Source organism: Microcaecilia unicolor, chromosome 8 (assembly GCF_901765095.1).
Source record: "Microcaecilia unicolor chromosome 8, aMicUni1.1, whole genome shotgun sequence".
NCBI classification, from domain to species: Eukaryota; Metazoa; Chordata; class Amphibia; order Gymnophiona; family Siphonopidae; genus Microcaecilia; species Microcaecilia unicolor.
The window spans coordinates 99644491-99668116 of record NC_044038.1 but is presented as its reverse complement, the minus strand read 5'-3'; the positions used below and the strand labels follow the sequence as shown (position 1 = coordinate 99668116).

Sequence of the window (23626 nt, the reverse complement as noted above, 5' to 3'; positions counted from 1 at the left end):
TACACCAGCACACACAACTTACACCACGAGAGGGCAAATAGATCCACAATTATTCTGGCAACTGATATATGACAACGAATGGAAAACATGAATGGACTTCATACACTACCTCAATCAGAGGGAGGATAGATGCAGAAGCGCACTAAATGAAATAGCTCCACTAAAGAAAAGAATATCAAGAAGACAAAACTCGATACCATGGTTCAATGACATAAGTACATAAGTAATGCCATACTGGGAAAAGACCAAAGGTCCATCGAGCCCAGCATCATGTCCCCGACAGCGGCCAATCCAGGTCAAGGGCACCTGGCAAGCTACCCAAATGTACAAACATTTTATACATATTATTCCCGAAATGGTGGATTTTTCCCAAGTCCATTTAGTAGCGGTCTATGGACTTGTCCTTTAGGAAATTGTCCAACCCCTTTTTAAACTCTGCCAAGCTAACCGCCTTCACTACGTTCTCCAGCAACAAATTCCAGAGTTTAATTATGTGTTGGGTGAAGAAAATTTTTCTCCTATTTATTTTAAAATTACTACACTGTAGTTTCATCGCATGCCCCCTAATCCTACTATTTTTGGAAAGCATGAACAGACGCTTCACATCCACCTGTTCCATTCCACTCATTATTTTATATACCTCTGTCATGTCTCCCCTCAGCCATCTCTTCTCCAAGCTGAAAAGCCCTAACTCCTTAGTCTTTCTTCATAGGGAAGTCGTCCCATCCCGCTATCATTTTTGTCGCCCTTCGCTGCACCTTTTCCAGTTCTACTATATCTTTCTTGAGATGTGGCGACCAGAATTGAACACAATACTCAAGGTGCGGCGCACCATGGAGTGATACAACGGCATTATAACATCCTAACACCTGTTCTCCATACCTTTCCTAATAATACCCAACATTCTATTCGCTTTCCTAGCCGCAACAGCACACTGAGCAGAAAGTTTCAGTGTATTATCAACGACGACCCCCAGATCCCTTTTTTGGTCCGTAACTCCTAACGTGGAACCTTGAATGACGTAGCTATAATTCAGGTTCTTTTTTCCCACATGCATCACCTTGCACTTGTTCACATTAAATGTCATCTGCCATTTAGCCACCCAGTCTCCCAGTCTCGTAAGGTCCTTCTGTAATTTTTCACAATCCTCTCGAGAGTTAACAACTTTGAATAACTTTGTGTCATCAGCAAATTTAATTACCTCGCTGGTTACTCCCATCTCTAAATCATTTATAAATATATTAAAAAGCAGCGGTCCTAGCACTGACCCCTGAGGAACCCCACTAACTACCCTTCTCCATTAAGAATAATGACCATTTAACCCTACTCTCTGTTTTCTATCTTTTAACCAGTTTTTAATCCACAATAGAACACTACCTCCTATCCCATGACCCTCCAATTTCCTCAGTAGCCTTTCATGAGGTACCTTATCAAATGCTTTTTGAAAATCCAGATACACAATATCAACCGGCTCCCCTTTGTCCACATGTTTGTTTACTCCTTCAAAGAATTGAAGTAAATTGGTCAGGCAAGATTTCCCCACACTAAAGCCGTGCTGACTTGGTCTCAGTAATCCATGTCCTTGGATATGCTCTGCAATTTTGTTTTTAATAATAGCCTCTACCATTTTCCCCGGCACCGACGTCAAACTCACCGGTCTATAATTTCCCGGATCTCCCCTGGAACATTTTTTAAAATCGGCGTTACATTGGCCACCCTCCAATCTTCCGGTACAACGCCCGATTTTAAGGATGAATTACATATCACTAACAGTAGCTCCACAAGCTCATTTTTCAGTTCTATCAGTACTCTAGGATGTATACCATCCGGTTCAGGAGATTTTCTACTCTTCAGTTTGCTGAATTGCCCCATTACGTCCTCCAGGTTTACTGTGAATTCAGTAAGTTTCTCTGACTCGTTTGCTTGAAATACCATTTCTGATACCGGTATCCCACCCAAATCTTTCTCGGTGAAGACCGAAGCAAAGAATTCATTCAAACTCTCCGCTACGTCTTTGTCATCCTTGATCACCCCTTTTATCCCTCGGTATCCAGCGGTCCAACCGCTCTTGCCGGCTTCCTACTTTTAATGTACCCAAAAAACTTTTTAATGTGTTTTTTTGCCTCTAATGCTTACTTTTTTTTGTACTCCCTCTTGGCCATCTTTATCTGCGCCTTGCATTTGCTTTGACACTCCTTATGTTGTTTCTTGTTATTTTCAGACGGTTCCTTCTTCCGTTTTCTGAAGGCGTTTCTTTTAGCCCTAATAGCTTCCTTCACCTCACTTTTCAACCATGCCACCTGCAGACAAACTTGCTAATTACGTTTACGAAAAAATTACGCAACACACTTCCTCAGCACAACACCGACATCGAAAACTTCTTCAACGACCTGGACCTAATCCCTGGTGAATGCCCATCTGACCGTTTCTGGTCAACATTCACTATCCTCACCACTGAATCAGTTACAAAATCAACTCATAGGTTTGCCAATACCCACTGCAAACTGGATACATGTCCTAGTCATTTACTCAAATCCGCCCCAGACCGCTTCATGGCAGATCTCACATCCCACTAAAACTTCAGGCTACAACAAGGTCTCTTCCCCGAGGAATATGATAACATCCTACTCACCCCAATACCTAAAGACACTAAGAAAAACACAAATGACCTAACCAATTACCGCCCAGTTGTGTCTATCCAACTAGTAGTCAAACTGATGGAGAGCTTGGTGACCAAACAGCTTACGGAATACATGGACAAGTTCTCAATACTACAAGAGTCACAGTCAGAATTCCGCCCCCACCACAGTATCGAAACTGTCCTAACCCTCTTGGCCAAATTCAAGCAAGAAATAGCCACAGGTAAAAGTATACTTCTCCTCCAATTCGACATGTCAAGTGCATTCGACGTGGTCAACCAGATGATGGAAATGTACTTAACTGGATAAAGGGTTTTCTCTTACCGCCAGAACTTACCAAGTAAAATAAAACTGAAACATATCATCACCGTGGAAAGCTACCTGGGGAGTACCCCAAGGATCACCATTATCACCAATACTCTTCAACGTGATGATGATCCCACTGGCAAAGTCCCTATCCAACCGAGGCCTCAACCTGTTCATCTATGCAGATGACGTCACAATCTACATTCCCTTCAGTCATGACTTAATAGAAATAACCAATGAAATCAATGACGATCTAAACATCAAGGACTCCTGGGCAAACTCATTCCAACTGAAACTGAACACTGAAAAAACACACTGCCTTATCCTCTCATCTCAACATAATACGTACAAACCCACAACCATAAACACCCCAGAACACACCCTCCCTACCTCAGATAGCCTAAAAATACTTGGCTTCATAATCGACCGCAGCTTTACCCTTGAGAAACAAGTAAACAAGTAAACTCCGTAATAAAGAAAATGTTTTACTCAATGTGGAAACTCAAATGAATAAAAGCTTTCTTCCCAAGGGAAATATTTCAAAACCTAATACAATCAATGGTCCTAAGCCATACAGACTACTGCAACAGAATCTATGCGGGATGTAAAGAACTCGCAAAAAAAACTCCACACTGCCCAAAACACAGCTGCCAGACTGATATTTGGTAAAACATGCTTCGAAAGCGCCAAACCCCTCCGAGAAAAGCTACACCGGCTCCCAATCATAGAACGGATCATCTTCAAAATCTGCACCTTGGTCCACAAAATTATCTACGGTGTAGTCCCAGGATACATGACAGACCTCATAGATCTACCAACCAGAAACAGAATCGGATCATCACGATCATACCTAAACCTGCATTACCCAAATTGCAAAGGACTGAAATACAAAACAACTTATGCATCCAGCTTCTCCTACCTAAGTGCACAACTATGGAATGGACTCCCAAAAGCTGTGAAAATAATCCATGACCATCTAAACTTCAGGAAATCACTAAAAACCACCTTCTTCAAAAAGGCTTACCTCACCGATCCAATGTAAATCCCCACACCCAGCAACACAACATAACCAATGATCATACTGGACAATATACAATCTTCATCCCTTCCATCATCACGGTGCCTCATACACACCTACCTCACTTCCACCACAATATAACCTGTATTTGTTATCAACCGACTGGCAAACGCCTTTACGGTACTATTATGTAAGCCACATTGAGCCTGCAAATAGGTGGGAAAATGTGGGGTACAAATGTAACAAATAAATAAATAAAAATGACCAGTTCTTCTTTAGGAATAAAACAAAATCTATGGCCACTGTTTCCATTCTCTTCTGTGAAAAAAAATGACCATTTCAGAACCACAATGCAGATTTATGATGCTCTTCATTTCCTCCACACTTTCCACATGTCCGTAAAAGTTGACTCCCCTTATAACAGCAGTTCTATAACCCAATAGTGTATTCCATTGCTGAATAAATGTTTCCTCACTCCAGTGTGTGGCCAAATTTTTATTACACATCAGTTCTACCATTCAGTGGCAAAGACTATTGAAGAGGCCTATTCATTATGCATTTTCGGTAAATTTTTCTAGGTATCAGACATTGAAATTTCCAAAACTTACCATCACTTTGTCATGGTTCTCTCTGCTCATTATGAAGTCATATTCCAAAACTTTAAATTGAACAAGGGTAGTATAAGCTACAACTTTGCTGCCCCGGTTGTCATTCTGGATGTATACTTGGAAGTCAATCAAGTCTTCACCCTTTTTCAATAGCCCAGCAAAAAGATAAACACATGTACCTTGGAAGTCATATCTATGTTTATCAAAAGTAATATAGTGAGGGTCTCCTGAAGCTGAGCAGGTACCATAGGTCATAGGATAACAGTCTTGGATGCCTTTGACAACATCACACTTCTGGTTGGCTTTGCATTTGGTGGCTGTGCATTCAACCTTCTTTGTCACTGAGTTACAGAAGCACTGCTTCTCACATTTCTGATCTGCCCAGAATTTTTCATTGGCTTCATAGATCCGGCCCTCAAAGACACAGCCGCAGCTGCTCTTAGGGACACATTTCCCCTCATTCAGCACAAAGCCATCATTACATTCACAGGTTTCCACACAGGGTTCAGCACATTGGGCAGCATCATTGTTGCAAGTACGTGGACATGCACTACCACAGGTCTTATACTGGCTGTTGTCAGGACATTGCATTGCTAGGGAAAGACAAATCAAAGAAAGCTCATGTTAACTGTTGATCTCCTCAGTCGTTTGAAGACAGGCAAACCAACTTGCTTTGCACTTCCCTATCAATTAAACAATTTCTCAAGCTGGTCCTGGAGTACCCACTATTCAATCTGGTTTCAGGATATCTAGAATGAATATTCCCATGGTGTATCTCCACAAGTCACATTAGGGTATTTGCATAGTAATGAGATGGAAAGCATGCATTTGCATATTATGCATCTCATTATTACCTAACCCATGGCAAATTAAATATCACTGTGATATTTTTAGTCAAGCAGCCTTAGGGCCAAATAACGTGCATTAATGCCCTAACACTGCTTCATGATTTCCCCCCCTTAATGAATGTTCTCGGAGTCTGACGTCCTGCACGTACAACGTGCAGGACGTCAGCATGCAACTGTTGAAGGAAGAAGACTTTTCTGAGTCTGACTGCAGCAGAACGGTCGGAGAGGACGTCGGCTGGCGGGGATTGGGGTCCCCCGCCAGCAAAACCGAAGGTAGGCGGCGGTGGGGGCGGGTTCACCGGGAGGGGGGTCCCGACTGAAATCTATGGGGGCCCAGGCCCCCTCAGGCCCCACGTAGCTACGCCACTGCTATGGATGTAAATGTAAAACTTATAAATAAAGATTCAAACATGAAAACTTATGCTCAATGTGCTGCTGCAGCTAGGAAAGCAAATAGAATGTTGGGTATCATTAGGAAAGGGATTGAAAACAAAAATAAGGATATTATTCTGCCATTGTATCGCTCCATGGTGCGACCGCACCTCGAGTATTGTGTTCAATTGTGGTCGCCGCACCTCAAAAAAGACATAGTGAAATTGAAAAAGGTGCAGAGAAGGGCAACAAAGATGATACAGGGGATGGGATGACTTCCCTATCAGGATAGGCTGAAGAGGCTGGGGCTGGGGCTTAGCGGACTTCAAAAAAGGGTTGGACGGCTTCCTGAAGGAAAAAGCCATAGAATGTTATTGAATGGACGAGGGAATACTACTACTACTACTACTTAACATTTCTAGAGCGCTACTAGGGTTACGCAGCGCTGTACAATTTAACAAAGAGAGACAGTCCCTGCTCAAAGAGCTTACAATCTAATAGACAACGGTCGGTCCGATAGGGGCAGTCAAATTGGGGCAGTCTGGATTCACTGAACGGTAAGGGTTAGGTGCCGAATGCAGCATTGAAGAGATGGGCTTTAAGCAAAGACTTGAAGACGGGCAGGGAGGGGGCTTGGCGTAAGGGTTCAGGAAGGTTGTTCCAAGCATAGGGTGAGGCGAGGCAGAATGAGCGGAGCCTGGAGTTGGCGGTGGTGGAGAAGGGTACTGAGAGGAGGGATTTGTCCTGTGAACGGAGGTTACGGGTGGGAACGTAAGGGGAGATGAGGGTAGAAAGATAGTGAGGGGCAGCAGACTGAGTGCATTTGTAGGTAAGAAGGAGAAGCTTGAATTGAATGCGGTATCTGATCGGAAACCGTAGAAATGAAAGGTCCAAAAATTTCCACAAAAGTCCAACACAAAAGAAAAACGAGTGGAAATACAATTTCAAGAGATCAAACCAAGAAAAGAGGTGAAATGCTCCGAAAAACTTTATTGAGGACCCATGGGTCCTCAATAAAGTTTTTCGGAGCATTTCACCTCTTTTCTTGGTTTGATCTCTTGAAATTGTATTTCCACTCGTTTTTCTTTTGTATCTGATCAGAAGCCAGTGAAGTGACCTTAGGAGAGGGGTGATATGAGTATATCGGTTCTGGCGGAATATGAGACGTGCAGCAGAGTTCTGAACAGATTGAAGGGGGGATAGATGGCTAAGTGGGAGGCCGGTGAGGAGTAAGTTGCAGTAGTCCAGGCGAGAGGTAATGAGAGCGTGGACGAGAGTTCGGGTGGTGTGTTCAGAGAGGAAAGGGTGAATTTTGCTGATGTTAAAGAGGAAGAAGCGACAGGTCTTGGCTATCTGCTGGTTATGCGCAGAGAAGGAGAGAGAGGAGTCAAAGATGACTCCAAGGTTGCGGGCAGATGAGACGGGGAGGATGAGGGTGTTATCAACTGAGATAGAAAGTGGAGGAAGAGGAGAAGTGGGTTTTGGTGGAAAGACGATAAGCTCGGTCTTGGACATGTTCAGTTTCAGGTGGCGGTTGGACATCCAGGCAGCAATGTCGGATAAGCAGGCCGATACCTTTGCCTGGGTCTCCGCGGTGATGTCTGGTGTGGAGAGATACAGTATTTCTAGGATGGGTGGAACAAATTGCTTGTTCTTTTGGCCGCTGTCAGTGACAGGGTGCTGGGCTCGATGGACCCTTGGTCTGTCCCAGCATGGCGATGCTTATGTACTTATGTAGCGAAGAATGTTATGACCTGATTTAGGAGTCCTTTTACGAAGCTGCTTATTTGGGTTTAAAGGGCTTACCAAGGGATGTATTGGGCCGTCCCATGGTAATTTTACAAGCTGTATATGCAAACTGTGCACTAAAAAGTACATTTTTTTTTTTTTTTAAATAGAGGGGGCGTGTTTGGGAGAGAGTGGGCGTTTCTGTGCTAATCAGTTAGCATGTCTTCAGTATCATGCACTGATTAGTGTGTGATTAGTGGATGAACCCTTCCCGCTTACAAAATAGGTGGTAGTAATGGCTCATGCACTAATTTTTGCTAATGGCCACACACTAATGGCAACATTAGCACGTTTGGTTAGTTTTACTTATTGTTCATTCAAATTTAATTTTTTAGTTTTAAAAGGTCTAGTGTTTTAGAAGAAGGAAAAGACCTAGATGTTCGGCCTGTTGTCACTGTTTTTTACAACAAAAAAAGCCGTGTGAACATCCTCACAGGTCTGAAAAACTTCCTCTTTTATTTTCAAAAGATTTTTATGTGCTTTTGGTTAATTCTATACTGGTCATTTACATTAGTTACTTGCACTTTGTGAATGAAATCAAATCTACAGTTCCGATTGAAATCTTAGAACTTGAAAGGCACTTATATGTTTCAAATAAAATTCTTCTCTTGCTTTTTCGGTTTGCTCAACAGAGCGCCTCTGTTTCACAATATGCTTCTTTGGGAGCCAAACCGTCAGCATCACTATCTTGAAGTCCTAGTCATAGAAAGAACTTGTAAGTAAAATCCAGAACTACATGGACTTTTATGCTTCAATTCAATCCTAATCCTTATTTTAATATTAGTTTTAATTTGCCATTTTTATCTGATAGAGTGCCTACAAGTACATCTCCATGGTATTGACAATTTTGAAAATGACGTCTGCATTTTTAAAAGGACGCTGATACTTATTACCCAATCACTGACGGCTAAGGATATAACTTCATCTTAAAGGAGCAAAAAGCAAGTCCTATTTCGAACTATTGAAAGACTGGCAAACTGACTTAATCTGGCAGTACTTACTAAGAAGTACGCGTCTGTGTTTACAAAAATATATTGTCAAATTTGCTAAAATATATATATTTTTATACAGAAACACTTTCCATTCAATTTTGCTGTTCAGTCCTTTAGGGATAAGGGATTTCAGCCTGTATATCCACTTCTGTTCTTGCTGAATTAATTTGCCACCACTGTCTCCTTCCGTAATTGTTTCCACTACTTGATCTATAGCGATGCATTTATAATCATCAAACTTGTATTGTTGTGCTATGTAGTGAGCAACTACCGGTGCCTCCAGTTCTGATAGGACATATAGAGGGGCATAATCAAAAGGTCGTCCAAGTACGAATTAGGACGTGCTTACGAAAACGTCCAAAATCATGCATGTATAATCGAAAAATAGTATGAGCGTTTTTCGACAATCGATTACCCCTGTTGCAAAACAACCAACTGAGGACCGCATAAGCGTTACTAAATAGGGCGCCCTAACACGTTCGATTATCGCAGGTGAAAACGACCAAATCAGAAAGTGTGTAAAAGAATGTACATAGGTGTACCGCAAGTACAGTACATGCTGTTCTGGACATCCAGGTAGGGAAAATATGAGGGACGTTTATATGCGTCAACTACAGAAAGATCATGCTGCTCCACCGAATATTCCTCATATGTGCCCTATCTGGATGTCCGGAACTGCATGCACTGTACACCTACTGAACATGCAGCTATATGCATATTGTGTATATGTGAAAAGGGTCGGGTGCTTCATACTAATCTATATAAGGCAAGTTCCGCACGTATGAAGGGCCCGCACGCATAACAACCAGGCATGGACGTCAAAGACGTCTATGGTTACGACGGCGTCCACGTGCTGATAGGGCCATATATGGGATGGTAATCCATATATGGAGCTGTGCACGAAACGACGTCCATCACGCAAGGACGTCCATTTAAAGCACTTGTTTTCCCACACCTATTCTCACTGAAAAAGATGGCGCACTTATGGAGGGAGCCAAATTTCAGTGAGGAGGAGAGCCTACTGCTGGTGCGGCTATGCCTTAGGCACCGGCACAGGCTCATCATCACCCACCACCACCTGCCCCCCAGGCTCTAGGCCATGAGAGCCTGGTCCCGCATCAGGGAGAGGCTTGAGAGGTAAGTGTATGCCCCCCCCCCCTGAACTTACACATATAACAGCTCCCTCATCAATGTAGCCAGTAACTGGAGTGTGCATGCAAGGATAATGAGTAATATGGGTACATGCACAATCAGTAATAAAATGTATGTACTTGAAAGGACAACCATTCCCATATCCCTACAATAATGTATTTCGTTATTTCATTATTTCTTGCATTTGTATCCCACATTTTCCCACCTCTTTGCAGGGTCAATGTGGCTTACAATACATCATGAATAGTGGAAACATTTAACAAAATAAATGTATAGCATACAGAAGGATCTTCATAACATGGTAATGATAACACATATAAAGTAGTTTTACAAGCATAAATTATAATGCATACAAACGGTACTTTCTGGCCTCATGGCCACCTCTATGGCATCATCTGCATAGGAGCCAAATCGGTGGCTGCTGTAGCACCCCCAATATTGAATAAATTCCTTGTATGTGTCCAGGGAGGGGTGATCTCCACTGGGGGTTGCACCCCCAAAAAATTTAAAAAGGTGGCTCCTATGAATCTGTACCAATGGAGGTGGTCCCCCCCCCCCATCAGTGTTGACCCTCTGCTATTTGATTGACAAATGAATGTGTGTGCAGAGGGCAAGAAGGACCATCCCCTGACTCCTGCTCTACAAACCTATATCTTACAGACGCTTCGGAGTTCACAGGGACCTGGAGTCCCTGAGTAGGAGGTTCTGCCGTGTGAGGCGGGAGAGGCCAGATCTCATCCGGGCAGTGCGACGGCACCTCAGGGCTCGCCGTAAGTATTCAAAAACAGGATATCTGTACTGATTTCTAAATATATTTATTGAATAATGCAAATGTCCTGTACAATATCACTTTCCATGTGGCTACTAGCCAACTTGTAAGTAATAACATATCTGTCCCAGATCAAGGACGCAGGTTGCAGGTGCCCTCCCATGACTGTGGCTGCAACTTCCAACAACCATCCCCCCCCCCCACCCCCCCAAGATGAATGATATGACATGCCTCACTTTACTCTCCCCCTTTCTGGGGTGGGTGGATAGTGTGTCCTGGTAGACCTGCCTGAGGCCCTACTTTTACTGGATGTCATGGCCTCCCTCACATAAAAGTTATGTGCTAAACACCCTTCCCACCGCCCCCCCCCCCAAAAAAAAAAAAACCCCAACAAAAACAGGTCACCAAACCCTCGTCGCATCTCACAATGCAAACATGCTGGTCACCAATGAGTGTGATCTGCCAACATGTCCTGTGTGTTCTGTGATGTCAGAGCAGCTTCCAGGGTTCCTTTCATGTCATCTGATGCATCTCAGTCCCCCATGGGTATAGGCCACGCCTCCTCGCACCTTCCCCCATCCCCCAGCTCAGGCCACCCAGCTACTGCACTATGCAAGCCATGTTGCATGTGCTGATCTCATCCATACTCCTTTTACATACACAGGGCTCCAGCACCAGCAGGTGGATGAGGAGGGCCACCTGGAGGAGGAGGAGCCAGGCCAGGAGGGGCACCTGGAGGAGGAGGAGGAGGAGGAGGAGGAGGAGTCAGCCCAGGAGGGCCACCAACAGGAGGAGGAGGAGCCGGCTGAGGAGGCCCATTATGGAGGACCCCTCCCCACGTGCAGCTCCATCTGAGACGTCTCCCTCCCCTGGGCCATCTCCATCCCCTGGGCCAGCTCCAGCCCCTGGGCCACCTCCATCTGAGGCCTCTCCATCCCCTGGGCCAACTCCAGCCCTTGGCCCAGCTGCAGTTCTGCGCCTCCTGCAGCACCTGGTAGATGGGCAGAACCAGGTGCTACAGGAGCTCAGAACCATTAGGCAGGGTAATGAGCAGCTCCACGGCCCACTGAGGATGGTGCTGGTGCTGCTCATTACCCTGCTACAGAGGGCCTTGATAAGAGGCCGTGGCTGCCCTTCATAGACTTGGGGGGGGGAGTTGTTTGCATTTTGTGAGGGAGGGGTTGTTGGGTGAATTGTTTGGAATTTGTGGGGGGGTGTTTTGGGGTGAATTGTTTGGATTTTGGGGGGGGGGAAATGTTGGAGGGGGGGTTGGGGGATATGTAAGGGTGTTGGGGAATTTTTGTGGGGGGGGGGAATTTGTAGGGGTGGGGGGGGAATATGTTGGGGTTTGGACATAAAAAATATTTTTTCACATTTAATCTAACAGTGTATGCGTTGTGCATTACATATAACCAAATGGTGCTGTTGATGTGAGAGGAGGCAGCAATATGCATTGCATGAAATGTGAAGTGTGAATAAGAAAGTTGATGCATGTGTGTGATAATGGTGCCCATATAGAAGCCCACCTGTTCATTCCAACCTCCATGGCCCTATGTGCAGGGGGGTGGGCCGCGGAGGCTGGATGGCTATTTACTGTTGAGGGACACAAATGGCCATCCAGCCTCTCCCTCCCCCTTACCATACAGCCCCACAGCACAGAGTGGCATTAATAATAGATTTGTTGTCTAGCACTTGTGATCTGCCAAGTACACTCTTGCACATAACCCTAGGTAACACATACAATGATGTTTTCTTAGTGTGATCACCAGACACCCTTACCCACAACCATACCAAATTGGTGGTGGTGGTGGTGGGGGGGGGGGGGGGGTCCCACCAAGGAGCTACAAACAGCTGCCTCATCTTTTCACATTCTATGCATCTGCAATGGTATATAGTGCTGAGGAGAAAAGGGAAAACAATTAGATGAAGGCTTACTGCATCACAGTTGCAATATAATACAAGAGTTACAGAAGGGTACAATTAAATATGGTGTTTGCTCACACCTTTTTCAGTAGTAGGTCAAGGTGACCTACATTCTAGGTCTTTCCTTGTTCCAGGAGGACTATAAGTTTTTACCTGAGACAATGGAGGGTTAAGTGGCTCACTCTAGATCACAAAGCACAGCAGTGGGAATTGAACCAACAACCTTGTAATTATAAGGCTGGTGATCTAACCACTAGGCCACGGCAGCCACCAGGGTGTAGCTACCTGCAGGTAATTTGGGTTTGGACCTGTAACCACAAACTCTCTCCCTCACCATGTCTTAAGGGCTCAGTAGGCAGTACCTGTGGCCACCTTGAAACTAGTTTGCAGCCTACATGTTAGAAATGTTGTTGTTCCAGAATTATGGAGGATTGTAGGACTGTGTTCAATACTGTGGTAAAAACATGAATTGCCTATATTGTTCCCCCTCCCCCTCCTATCAAAAGTGAGAATGGGTGGCCATTTCATAAATGGGGACTGGGGTTCAGCACACAAACAAGGATTGAACCTACCGGGAACCAATACAGCAGCTGCAACAGCTGGCCCACAGCATTGAGGACCTGACAGAACCACACAGTACGGGGCTGATGGCCTCCAACTAGTGCACAGGAACCTGGTGAAAAGAGAGCTAAGAGATGACTGCAGACTACATACAGTGAATGGACACTCCTTGATGATGAGCAGAAAGAGAAGAGGTGGCAGAGAAACAAGAGCTTACCATGAACGTCTCTTTCAAAAATGTGTAGTGCGCCTTCTATCTTCTGGAACATTAGCTGGACATCTGCCTCAGTGAAATGACCCTTACCGAGGGGTGCTTGATTTGGGGCGATTGTAGCAATTTCTTAGCTCCCACAGACTGCCTGCTACAACCAGGCAGAGAGAATGGGAGACATGAAGAGGCTCAAAGGATGGAAATGGAAGCGTTGTGGGCTGAGGGCAACCACAAATAACAACCCCAAAAAATACACAGGTGTACCGAAGCATACCTTGCCAAACACAACCCTTAATATAAGTGAGGGTAAAACGTGTGAACTAATGTGAATCAGAACGGCCAAAGTCCCAGCGCATAAAATCGCGGGTTAAATGGCAATCAAGAAGGGGAAGGCAGGTGGGGACGCCCATAGTTATCTACCCATAATCGAAATCACGCACTTCAAATCGCTACCTCAACTGGGCACGTTTAGGAATTGTGTGTATAATCGAAATTAAAGCGCCCATATCAGACACGCCTATCCCCCATCCAACATGGGCGTTCCTGGCGATGATATAAACGCCCACTCCGTATTTTCGAAACCCCATTGGTACAATGCCGCCACGCCAGCCCCCAACCCGGAAGGGTAATTTCTCAGATACAGAGGTGGAGCTCCTGGTGCAGGAGATAGAGCAAAGGCACACCAATCTGTTTGCTCCCACAGGGCAGAGGCTGGCTGCTACCACAAAGCAGCGGGAATGGGAGGCGGTATGTGACAGGCTGAATGCAGTCTTCCATTGTGGGAGAGACGTCGAGGACTGTAAGCGGAAGTGGCGCAAGCTGAGGAGGGATGTGAGGAGGAAGGCTGGGGCCAATCCTGCAGCACATGACACAGCCAACCTCACCCCCATGAAGCTGATATAAGTACATAAGTACATAAGTAGTGCCATACTGGGAAAGACCAAAGGTCCATCTAGCCCAGCATCCTGTCACCGACAGTGGCCAATCCAGGTCAAGGGCACCTGGCACGCTCCCCAAACGTAAAAACATTCCAGACAAGTTATACCTAAAAATGCGGAATTTTTCCAAGTCCATTTAATAGCGGTCTATGGACTTGTCCTTTAGGAATCTATCTAACCCCTTTTTAAACTCCGTCAAGCTAACCGCCCGTACCACGTTCTCCGGCAACGAATTCCAGAGTCTAATTACACGTTGGGTGAAGAAAAATTTTCTCCGATTCGTTTTAAATTTACCACACTGTAGCTTCAACTCATGCCCTCTAGTCCTAGTATTTTTGGATAGCGTGAACAGTCGCTTCACATCCACCCGATCCATTCCACTCATTATTTTATACACTTCTATCATATCTCCCCTCAGCCGTCTCTTCTCCAAGCTGAAAAGCCCTAGCCTTCTCAGCCTCTCTTCATAGGAAAGTCGTCCCATCCCCACTATCATTTTCGTCGCCCTTCGCTGTACCTTTTCCAATTCTACTATATCTTTTTTGAGATACGGAGACCAGTACTGAACACAATACTCCAGGTGCGGTCGCACCATGGAGCGATACAACGGCATTATAACATCCGCACACCTGGACTCCATACCCTTCCTAATAACACCCAACATTCTATTCGCTTTCCTAGCCGCAGCAGCACACTGAGCAGAAGGTTTCAGCGTATCATCGACGACGACACCCAGATCCCTTTCTTGATCCGTAACTCCTAACGCGGAACCTTGCAAGACGTAGCTATAATTCGGGTTCCTCTTACCCACATGCATCACTTTGCACTTGTCAACATTGAACTTCATCTGCCACTTGCACGCCCATTCTCCCAGTCTCGCAAGGTCCTCCTGTAATCGTTCACATTCCTCCTGCGACTTGACGACCCTGAATAATTTTGTGTCATCGGCGAATTTAATTACCTCACTAGTTATTCCCATCTCTAGGTCATTTATAAATACATTAAAAAGCAACGGACCCAGCACAGACCCCTGCGGGACCCCACTAACTACCCTCCTCCACTGAGAATACTGGCCACGCAATCCTACTCTCTGCTTCCTATCTTTCAACCAGTTCTTAATCCATAATAATACCCTACCTCCGATTCCATGACTCAGCAATTTCTTCAGGAGTCTTTCGTGCGGCACTTTGTCAAACGCCTTCTGAAAATCCAGATATACAATATCAACCGGCTCCCCATTGTCCACATGTTTGCTTACCCCCTCAAAAAAATGCATTAGATTGGTGAGGCAAGACTTCCCTTCACTAAATCCGTGATGGTTCACGCTCTCCTACCCCAGGAGGGCATCCACGGGATCGGGTCCCTTGAAACCTCAGCCCAGCCTGAGGGCTCAGATAGGTTGTCCATTATGAGGTTGGGGTATCTGTTGTGCTGCACTACACTGTGTTATACAAGTTGGGGCCAGGGGGAGGGAGGTGAGGAGTGGGGGGAGGGCAGGAGGAGGGAGGTGGAGGGAGGAGTTTCACCAGAGTGTGTCTCAGGCTGTCTTCATATGTGGAATAAATGCCCACCTTTATGATGGTGTCCTGACCTCCTAACCCCTACTCACTTGCTCTGTACCCTTACTCCCTATCCCTACCGTAGTCATTGGCTTCCCTCTTACTTGTCCTGTGTGTGCATCTTAAAGCTCTATTTGAGTAGTGGTAGTATTAATGTGTGTCCTAGGAGCAGACTCTGTGGGTGCTGTGGATGTTTGAGCACCCCCAATATTGAGGAAATATAATGTAGGTGTCCAGGGAGGGGTTCTTTGCATTGGGCTTAGCACCCCCAATAATACTTTACACTTGGCTCCTATGGGTGTGTGTAGGTTACTACTGTGGCACAACTTTGGGGCCCTTCCTTCCTACTCCCTCCTATTTTCCCATCACCAAACTGTGCCTATTTCCTTCTGTCACCTCTGTGCTCTAGTCAGTGTGGGCCACATGCATGCAACTTAAGGAGCCTGTAATCGGGGTCATAAAGCAGTTCTAGGCAGTCTACCAAGTCAGTAGTAACACAAGACATGCTCAAATGTCCTTCACTTTAACAAATATACAACAAACAGCTTGTCCACAAAGTTGTGAGCGGTGTCCCTCTCTTGGCTGTCTGTCCACCACCTGTACCCAGCTGCCTGTGGTGCTCTCTTTCACATGGATGTCAATTCCATTCCTCCTCACCATCTCTCTTTGCTGGGTCATGAAGCGTGGGGCAATGTATATGAATGCTGAAAGACAAAAGTGGATTATTTTCACCAACACACTTCCTCACCCTTGTGCTATACAGGTGATGACTCTGATGAGGCTGGCCCTAGTGGCCTCCAATCCCAACAAAGGCCTACACCAGCAGAACAGCCTCAACCTCCACCACCTACAGCAGCAGTACAGCCTCAACCTCCACCACCTACAGCAGCAGTACAGCGTCTACCTCCACCGCCTGCTGCTGCAGCAGCAGCAGTAGAGGCTGTACCTCCACCACCTGCAGCAGCAGAACCAGCAGTAGAGGCTCAACCTCCACCAGCACCACCAGCAGAGGCTGGACCTCTACCACCGGTTGACTTTGCTGATGAGGAGGATGCATATAGGGGGCCAGCCATAGGCGGTCGGTGGCCCAACTGTTTGGGGAGGCTAAAGGGGGTGGGGGGGCGGAGCTTATATCCATAATTGTCTGATAACACACAGAAAAAAAAATAAAAATAAAATAATGACAATTAATACCTTTTATTAAATTTAGATATTAGATATGTATCATATGTCAAAGAATAAAGTGGTTGCTCAAAGCATATTCTAAGCACAATCGCTCAACTGCAAAACACTATGCACAACTTTGTGCAAAAACACACTCAGAACCTTACTGTACCATAAATATTACACTGGGCAGAACCTAATAGACCAATATACCACCCATACGGAAAATGCAGACCGTCAACAATATGAAACAAGGGATCATATCATCATAATTCTCATGTAGAGCCACAAAACACCCTAATTCATGTTTAATGTGGGATAAAATGCCATAAATATTAAATAAATATAAACTTTTAATGTTGAGCACCTGATTCTCAAAGTGGACATATTCCAAACACTATAATGAAAATAAAATGATCTTTTCTACCTTTGTTGTCTGACTTTTTCTGATCATGCTGGCCCACTATGATTCTGCTGCTATCTGCCCTCAGTGCAGGTCAGGAAGTCATCCTCCTTAAATATCTCCCTGGCAACACAGGACACCTCCAGCCACCACCCCCCTCCCCTGCTCTCCCAGCAGTAAGGTAAACAAACCATAAACCAATTTCTACAATTGGTTACACAAGGCTAGAGGGCTTTCACTGCAGCTCCTGTTGTGAGGATGGAGGTAAATCAACAATTTAAACCCCTCAGAGCACAGCAGGGGAGGCTTAGCCTGTCCAAGCCTCTTATACCGGGTGCCTATGGGGCCAGCTCCTCGCCAGAGGCCATCCAGCCAAAGGAGGCAACTACTGCGACTGGCCACTGATTTCCTGCGGCACAATGTGCGCTTGGAGGAGTACCAGCAGCAAAAATTAGAGCTGCAGCAGGAGGCACTGCAGGCGCAGCGCCAAGCCCACCAGGAACTGCTCCAGGCGCAGCGCCATGCCCACCAGGAGGTGCTCCAGGCGTAGCACCAAGCCCACCAGGAGGTGCTCCAGGCGCAGCACCAAGCCCACCAGGAGGTGCTCCAGCAACTCCAACAGCTGCAGCACACCATTGAAGGCCTGCGCTCTCAGGTCACAGCACCTACTCCACCGGTGCTGCTGCAGCAAGACCTGCCATCCACCTCCTCCAGTGGGCAGCAACTACCAGTTAAGAGGTGGGAATTGAGATCGTCCGCCTCCGCAGCCACTAGTGCAGCACCCACCAAACCAGCTCCCCTTCTGGGTCCTCTGGCCAGGCTACAGCCAACAAGGTGGCCAGATTTCCACAGCGCAGCCGAAGCCGCAGGCTGCTGTGTGGATACGGAGGAGGACAGTGGGAGCAGCCCATCAGAGGAGTCTGAACAGACTTCCCCTGCAGCACCAGCTGCAAAGGAAGTCCTTGGGAGGGGTAAGAGGGGACGGGGAGGGGACGGGGAAAGTGACGGCACATGCTGGAGGGTGAGGGTTGGTGGGTGGTGGTGGGGGTCTGATTGATGGTAACACTTATGTGAATAATACAAATAAATGTGCACTTACTTACTTTCACAGAAAACTTGTTTCTATGAGTCTTTGTCTGGCTCTGACGCCAAGCTGGTAAGCAGTGAGCTCTGCTCTGTGGGCTGGGGGTGGAGGGGGCTCCTCTTCCTGCTCATCTGGGGCCTCCTCTGGTGGCTGTGGCTCCTCTGGTAGAGGCTGTCCTCTGCGCTGGGCCAAATTGTGCAGCATGCAGCACGCCACAAAGATCTTGGCCACTTTTTCTGGACTGTAGAGCAGCTCTCTTCCAGACCGGTCCAGACAGTGGAACCGGTTTTTCACCAAGCCAAAGGTCCGCTCAATGATCCCCCGGATGCTCCGATGCCTCCTGTTGTAGGTTTCTTCTGCCCCTGGTTGTGGGTGCACCACGGGGGTCATGAGCCCCGTCCTCTGAGGGTAGCCTCGGTCACCTTTGGAGAAAAACAGAATGAGATAGATGAGTGTATTGCTTGGAGCAGGTACGGGGGGGGGGAGGGGGGGGGGGGGGGGATTAGGATAGTGGGTTGTGGAGTGAGGTGGAGAAAGGCAGGGCGGAGAGTTGCCCAGTGGAGGGGGTATAGTATGGGTACATCCATGTTACATTTACCTAGTAGCCATCCACTAGTGAACTCCCCTCGTTCAAACCTGCGGAAGATGCCCGAGTGCTGTAGGATGTAGGCATCGTGGGTGGAACCGGGGTACCTGGCACACACGTCTAATATCTCACCCTAGGCATCACACACAACTTGCATGTTCATAGAATGAAATGCCTTCCTGTTTCTGTAGGTGGCTTCGTGTGGCCGGGGGGGTCTGAGTGCGATGTGTGTGCAGTCAATCACACCTATGACTAAGGGGAATCTAGCAACAGCATAGAAGGCAGCCATGTTGTTGTGCAGGGCCTGGGGGGTGGTGGGGAAAGTGATGTAGTGAGAGGTGTGAGTTAGAAAGGCATCCAGGAACTGGTTGAGACAGTGTGAAATAGAAGCCTGGGTGAGCCCTGTGTTAGCAGCTAATACAGATTGAAAACTCCCAGTGGCCAGGACAGAGAGAGAGGCAATGATTTTGAGGTGGACAGGGATGGGGTTATTCCTACGGGTCTGGGGCTGAAGGAGGGGTTTCAGTTGCTCACAAAGCTGCACGATGGTCGCCCCATCAAACCTGAACCTTGTTAGACACTGCTGGTCAGTGAGGTGTAGGAAGGTGGTGCGGGGCCTGAACACTCGGGGCTGTGAATACCTCCTGCGGTGTGTGGCCTCTTCCTCTACCATGCCAGCCACCAGTGCATTAACTGCATCCATATCCCCACCAGTGCAAGTATTAGTACTAGTAGTAAAACAAGAACAGCACACAGATCTCTCACTGCCAGCCACCACGCCCTCTGGCCACTCACTCGCCAAACAGTACAGGCAACACAGAGACAAATGGAGGTCAAGGAATACAATATACACGTGGGAACAGTGAATGGAGAGGGATAGGGGGAGGGGAAGGGACCGATAGAGCAAGGAGGAGGAATAGGGAAAGGTCAAAAGGTAAGACACAAAAGAGGCAGGTGAGGGTGACAACGTTCCGACTAGGGCAGACAGACGAACGTAACAGGTACTCCACACACTCAGCTTTCTCTGCAACCAACAATTCAGCTCTCTCCCAACACCGATCTCACCACTCTCCAACTCCACACAATCGCTAATGGGTCTAAAGACGATTTCCCCCTTGCTCTGGTCGCTTTTATTTCGGGTTTAAGCAATGATGCCCATGTTCCCGCCCACCCAAAATTATTTCACTATCCGTTATACGTTGCAGACGACCACCTCGGAACACCGCCCCTAACATGCCCCCGACACACCCCTTAGTTGCGGATGCACTGAAAGTTTTGCTTCCATTATACTGATTTATTCGTTTTGGGGAGATAAACGTCTATCTCCCGATTTGGGTCGCACTATAGGTGTTTTTCTCTTTCGATTATAAGCAGGATTGTATTTATGTTTGCTTAATCTCTGTTTTAAACCCTAGTGGTTTTTCCCACATAAAACTTTTGTCAAGGGCAAATCAAAGCAGTCCATGTTGCGCCTAATAATGCTTATTGTCAATTAGATTGATAAAATCTTTAGAATGCAACATGTACAGGATCCACAAATGGTATGACCATTAATGGCCTCAGCTGAAGTTGTTGTTATATTGTTCATTTGCAACATTTCTCTGATGTTTACATTGCGAGAATAAGCTATTCTTAAATGCTGATCTTTGAACACTGGATGAGTTTGAATGATTCTTGAATGCTTCTTAATGATTTTAGTAGCTAAGGGAGCTGCTTGTGTATATTTTATGACATGTGTTTGTAAGTCCATGGAATCTTTTGCATGTTGATTATTTTTATTACATTTGTACCCCATGCTTTCCCACTCAAGGCAGGCTCAATGCGGCTTACATATTGTATACAGGTACTTATTTGTACCTGGGGTAATGGAGGGTTAAGTGACTTGCCCAGAGTCACAAGGAGCTGCCTGTCCCTGAAGTGGGAATCAAACTCAGTTCCTCAGGACCAAAGTCCACCACCCTAACCACTAGGCCACTCCTCCAGCCAACAGTAAGTCTCTCTGATTATACTTGGCTTTTGTGTAAGCCTGTTTAAGAATTCTATTGGGGTAACCCCTTCCTAGTAATTTGTCTGTATGAATTTTTGAAATTTTTTTGAAACTGACTTTTTCGGTGCATATTCTCTGATATCTTTAATATTGTGAGAATAGTAAACTTTGCTTTATACAGTGCTTTTTTTGTAGAAAAAAAGGTGCCGGTACTCATTATGGGCGGGGTCACCACATATGGCTCCACCCCTATGATAGCCACACCCACATTAACCACACCCCCTATACCAGCCATGGCGCAGATAAACAGACATCATTGAAAATATTACAGTACTATAGGAGAAAAAAATAACGTGATTTTTTTTCATTATAAATAATCTCTGTAAGCTCTTACAGCTCCAGTATACCCAGTGCAAAATAAGACAGCCAATGTAAATTCTCAAATTGGACATATTACAAACATTAAAATGAAAATAAAATGATTTTTTTCTACCTTTGTTGTCTGGTGACTGTTTTTCTTTCCATATTGGTCCCAGTCTGTGATTCTCCTTTCCTTTATTTTCGCTTAACTCTTCTGTGCCATTTGTCATTTTTGTCTCCTTTTTCTTTGCTTTCTTCAATATTTTTCAGGCTCTCTCTCTGTCCAGATTTAATTCATTCTTACTATCCATTCTTTAATTTCCTTCATCTACCTGTGGCTTTTCATCTTTTCCTCACCCTTGTTCTCCCCATGCCCCTTCCTCTTATTCTCCAGTCTTTCTCTATTCCCCTTTTCCATCCAGCAGCTCTGCTTTCTCTCCCCATCCTTCCAGTGTCTCCCCTATTTCTTTCTGCATTCTTCCATCCAGCGTCTTCCCTCTTTCTCTCCCTATCCTTCCGTTTTCCCTCGCTCTCTCCCCATCCTTCCATCTGTTTTTCCCTCTCTCTCCCCATCCTTCCATCTGTTTTTCCCCCTCTCTCCCCATCCTTCCATCTGTTTTCCCTCTCTCTTTCCCCATCCTTCCATCTGTTTTTCCCTCTCCCCAATCCTTCCATCTGTGTTTTTCCCTCTCTCTCCCCATCCTTCCATCTGTTTTTCCCCTCTCCCCAATCCTTCCATCTGTTTTCCCCTCTCTCTCCCCAATCCTTCCCTCTGTTGTTTTCCCTCTTTCTCTCTCTCCCCAATCCTTCCCTGTTGTTTTCCCTCTTTCTCTCTCTCTCCCCATCCTTCCATCTGTTTTTCCACTCGCTCCCCAATCCTTCCATCTGTTTTTCCCTCTCTCTCCCCATCCTTCCATCTGTTTTCCCCTCTCTCCCCATCCTTCCATCTGTTTTCCCCTCTCTCTCCCCAATCCTTCCCTCTGTTGTTTTTCCTCTCTCTCCCCAATCCTTCCCTCTGTTGTTTTCCCTCTTTCTCTCTCTCCCCAATCCTTCCCTCTGTTGTTTTCCCTCTTTCTCTCTCTCCCCAATCCTTCCCTCTGTTGTTTTCCCTCTCTCTCCCCAATCCTTTCCTTTGTTGTTTTCCCTCTTTCTCTCTCTCCCCAATCCGTCCCTCTGTTGTTTTCCCTCTTTCTCTCTCCCCAATCCTTTCCTCTGTTGTTTTCCCTCTTTCTCTCTCTCCCCAATCCTTCCCTCTGTTGTTTTCCCGCTTTCTCTCTCCCCAATCCTTCCCTCTGTTGTTTTCCCTCTTTCTCTCTCTCCCCAATCCTTCCCTCTGTTGTTTTCCCTCTCTCTCTCTCTCCCCAATCCTTTCCTTTGTTGTTTTCCCTCTCTCTCTCTCTCCCCAATCCTTCCCTCTGTTGTTTTCCCTCTTTCTCTCTCTCCCCAATCCTTCCCTCTGTTGTTTTCCCTCTTTCTCTCTCTCCCCAATCCTTTCCTCTGTTGTTTTCCCTCTTTCTCTCTCCCCAATCATTCCCTCTGTTGGTTTCCCTCTCCCTGCCAAGTTTCCCGTGAAGGCGCGAAGTCGCGATGCACGCGGCACCAGCCCCTATTTCTGGCCGCTGCTGCTTCTCCTGTTGAGCAGCAGCGGCTGCTACACAAAGAAAAACAAGATTTAAAAAAAAAAATTGAAACCTGGCTGAACGCGGCACCCCGGCACTGTAGACAGCTATTAGGCATTGACTGTTGCCCTGCAGCCGCTCCTCCTCTTGCCTCTACGTCACTGCCCCTGGAGGAAGACCCCGGAGGAGCGCAGTGACGTAGAGGCAAGAGGAGGAGCGGCTGCGGGGCAACAGCCAATGCCTAATGGCTGTCTACAGTGCCGGAGTGCCGCGTTTCAGCCAGGTTTGAAGTTTTTTAAAAATCTTTTTCTTTGTGTAGCGGCCGCTGCTGCTCAATAGGAGAAGCAGCAGCGGCCGGAAATGGGGGCTGGCACTGCGTGCGGGACATGGACTCACGGGGCGGGGGGAGCAAAAAAAAAAGGTGCCGGTACGCCGTACCGTTGCGTACCGGCACAAAAAAAGCACTGGCTTTATAGCTATTGGATTATTTCCACCGGGCCGTCCAATAGTTGCTTCAAACAACTTGCTCTTGGAGCCATTAAGGGGCATAATCGAATGGGACGCCCAAGTTTTGTTGAGGACGTCCTCGCAAAACGTCCCGATGGAGGGGCGGGGAAACCCATATTATCGAAACAACGTATGAGCAGAGACTTGCTGACCTGAACATGTATACCCTGGAGGAAAGGAGGAACAGGGGTGATATGATACAGACGTTCAAATACTTGAAAGGTATTAATCC

General features: G+C 46.4%; 1 pseudogene; it reads right to left on the bottom strand.

Annotated features, from left to right (window-relative positions):
• The window catches only part of LOC115476806, a 638208-nt pseudogene that overhangs the window by 590268 nt on the left and 24314 nt on the right, over positions 1-23626 (bottom strand).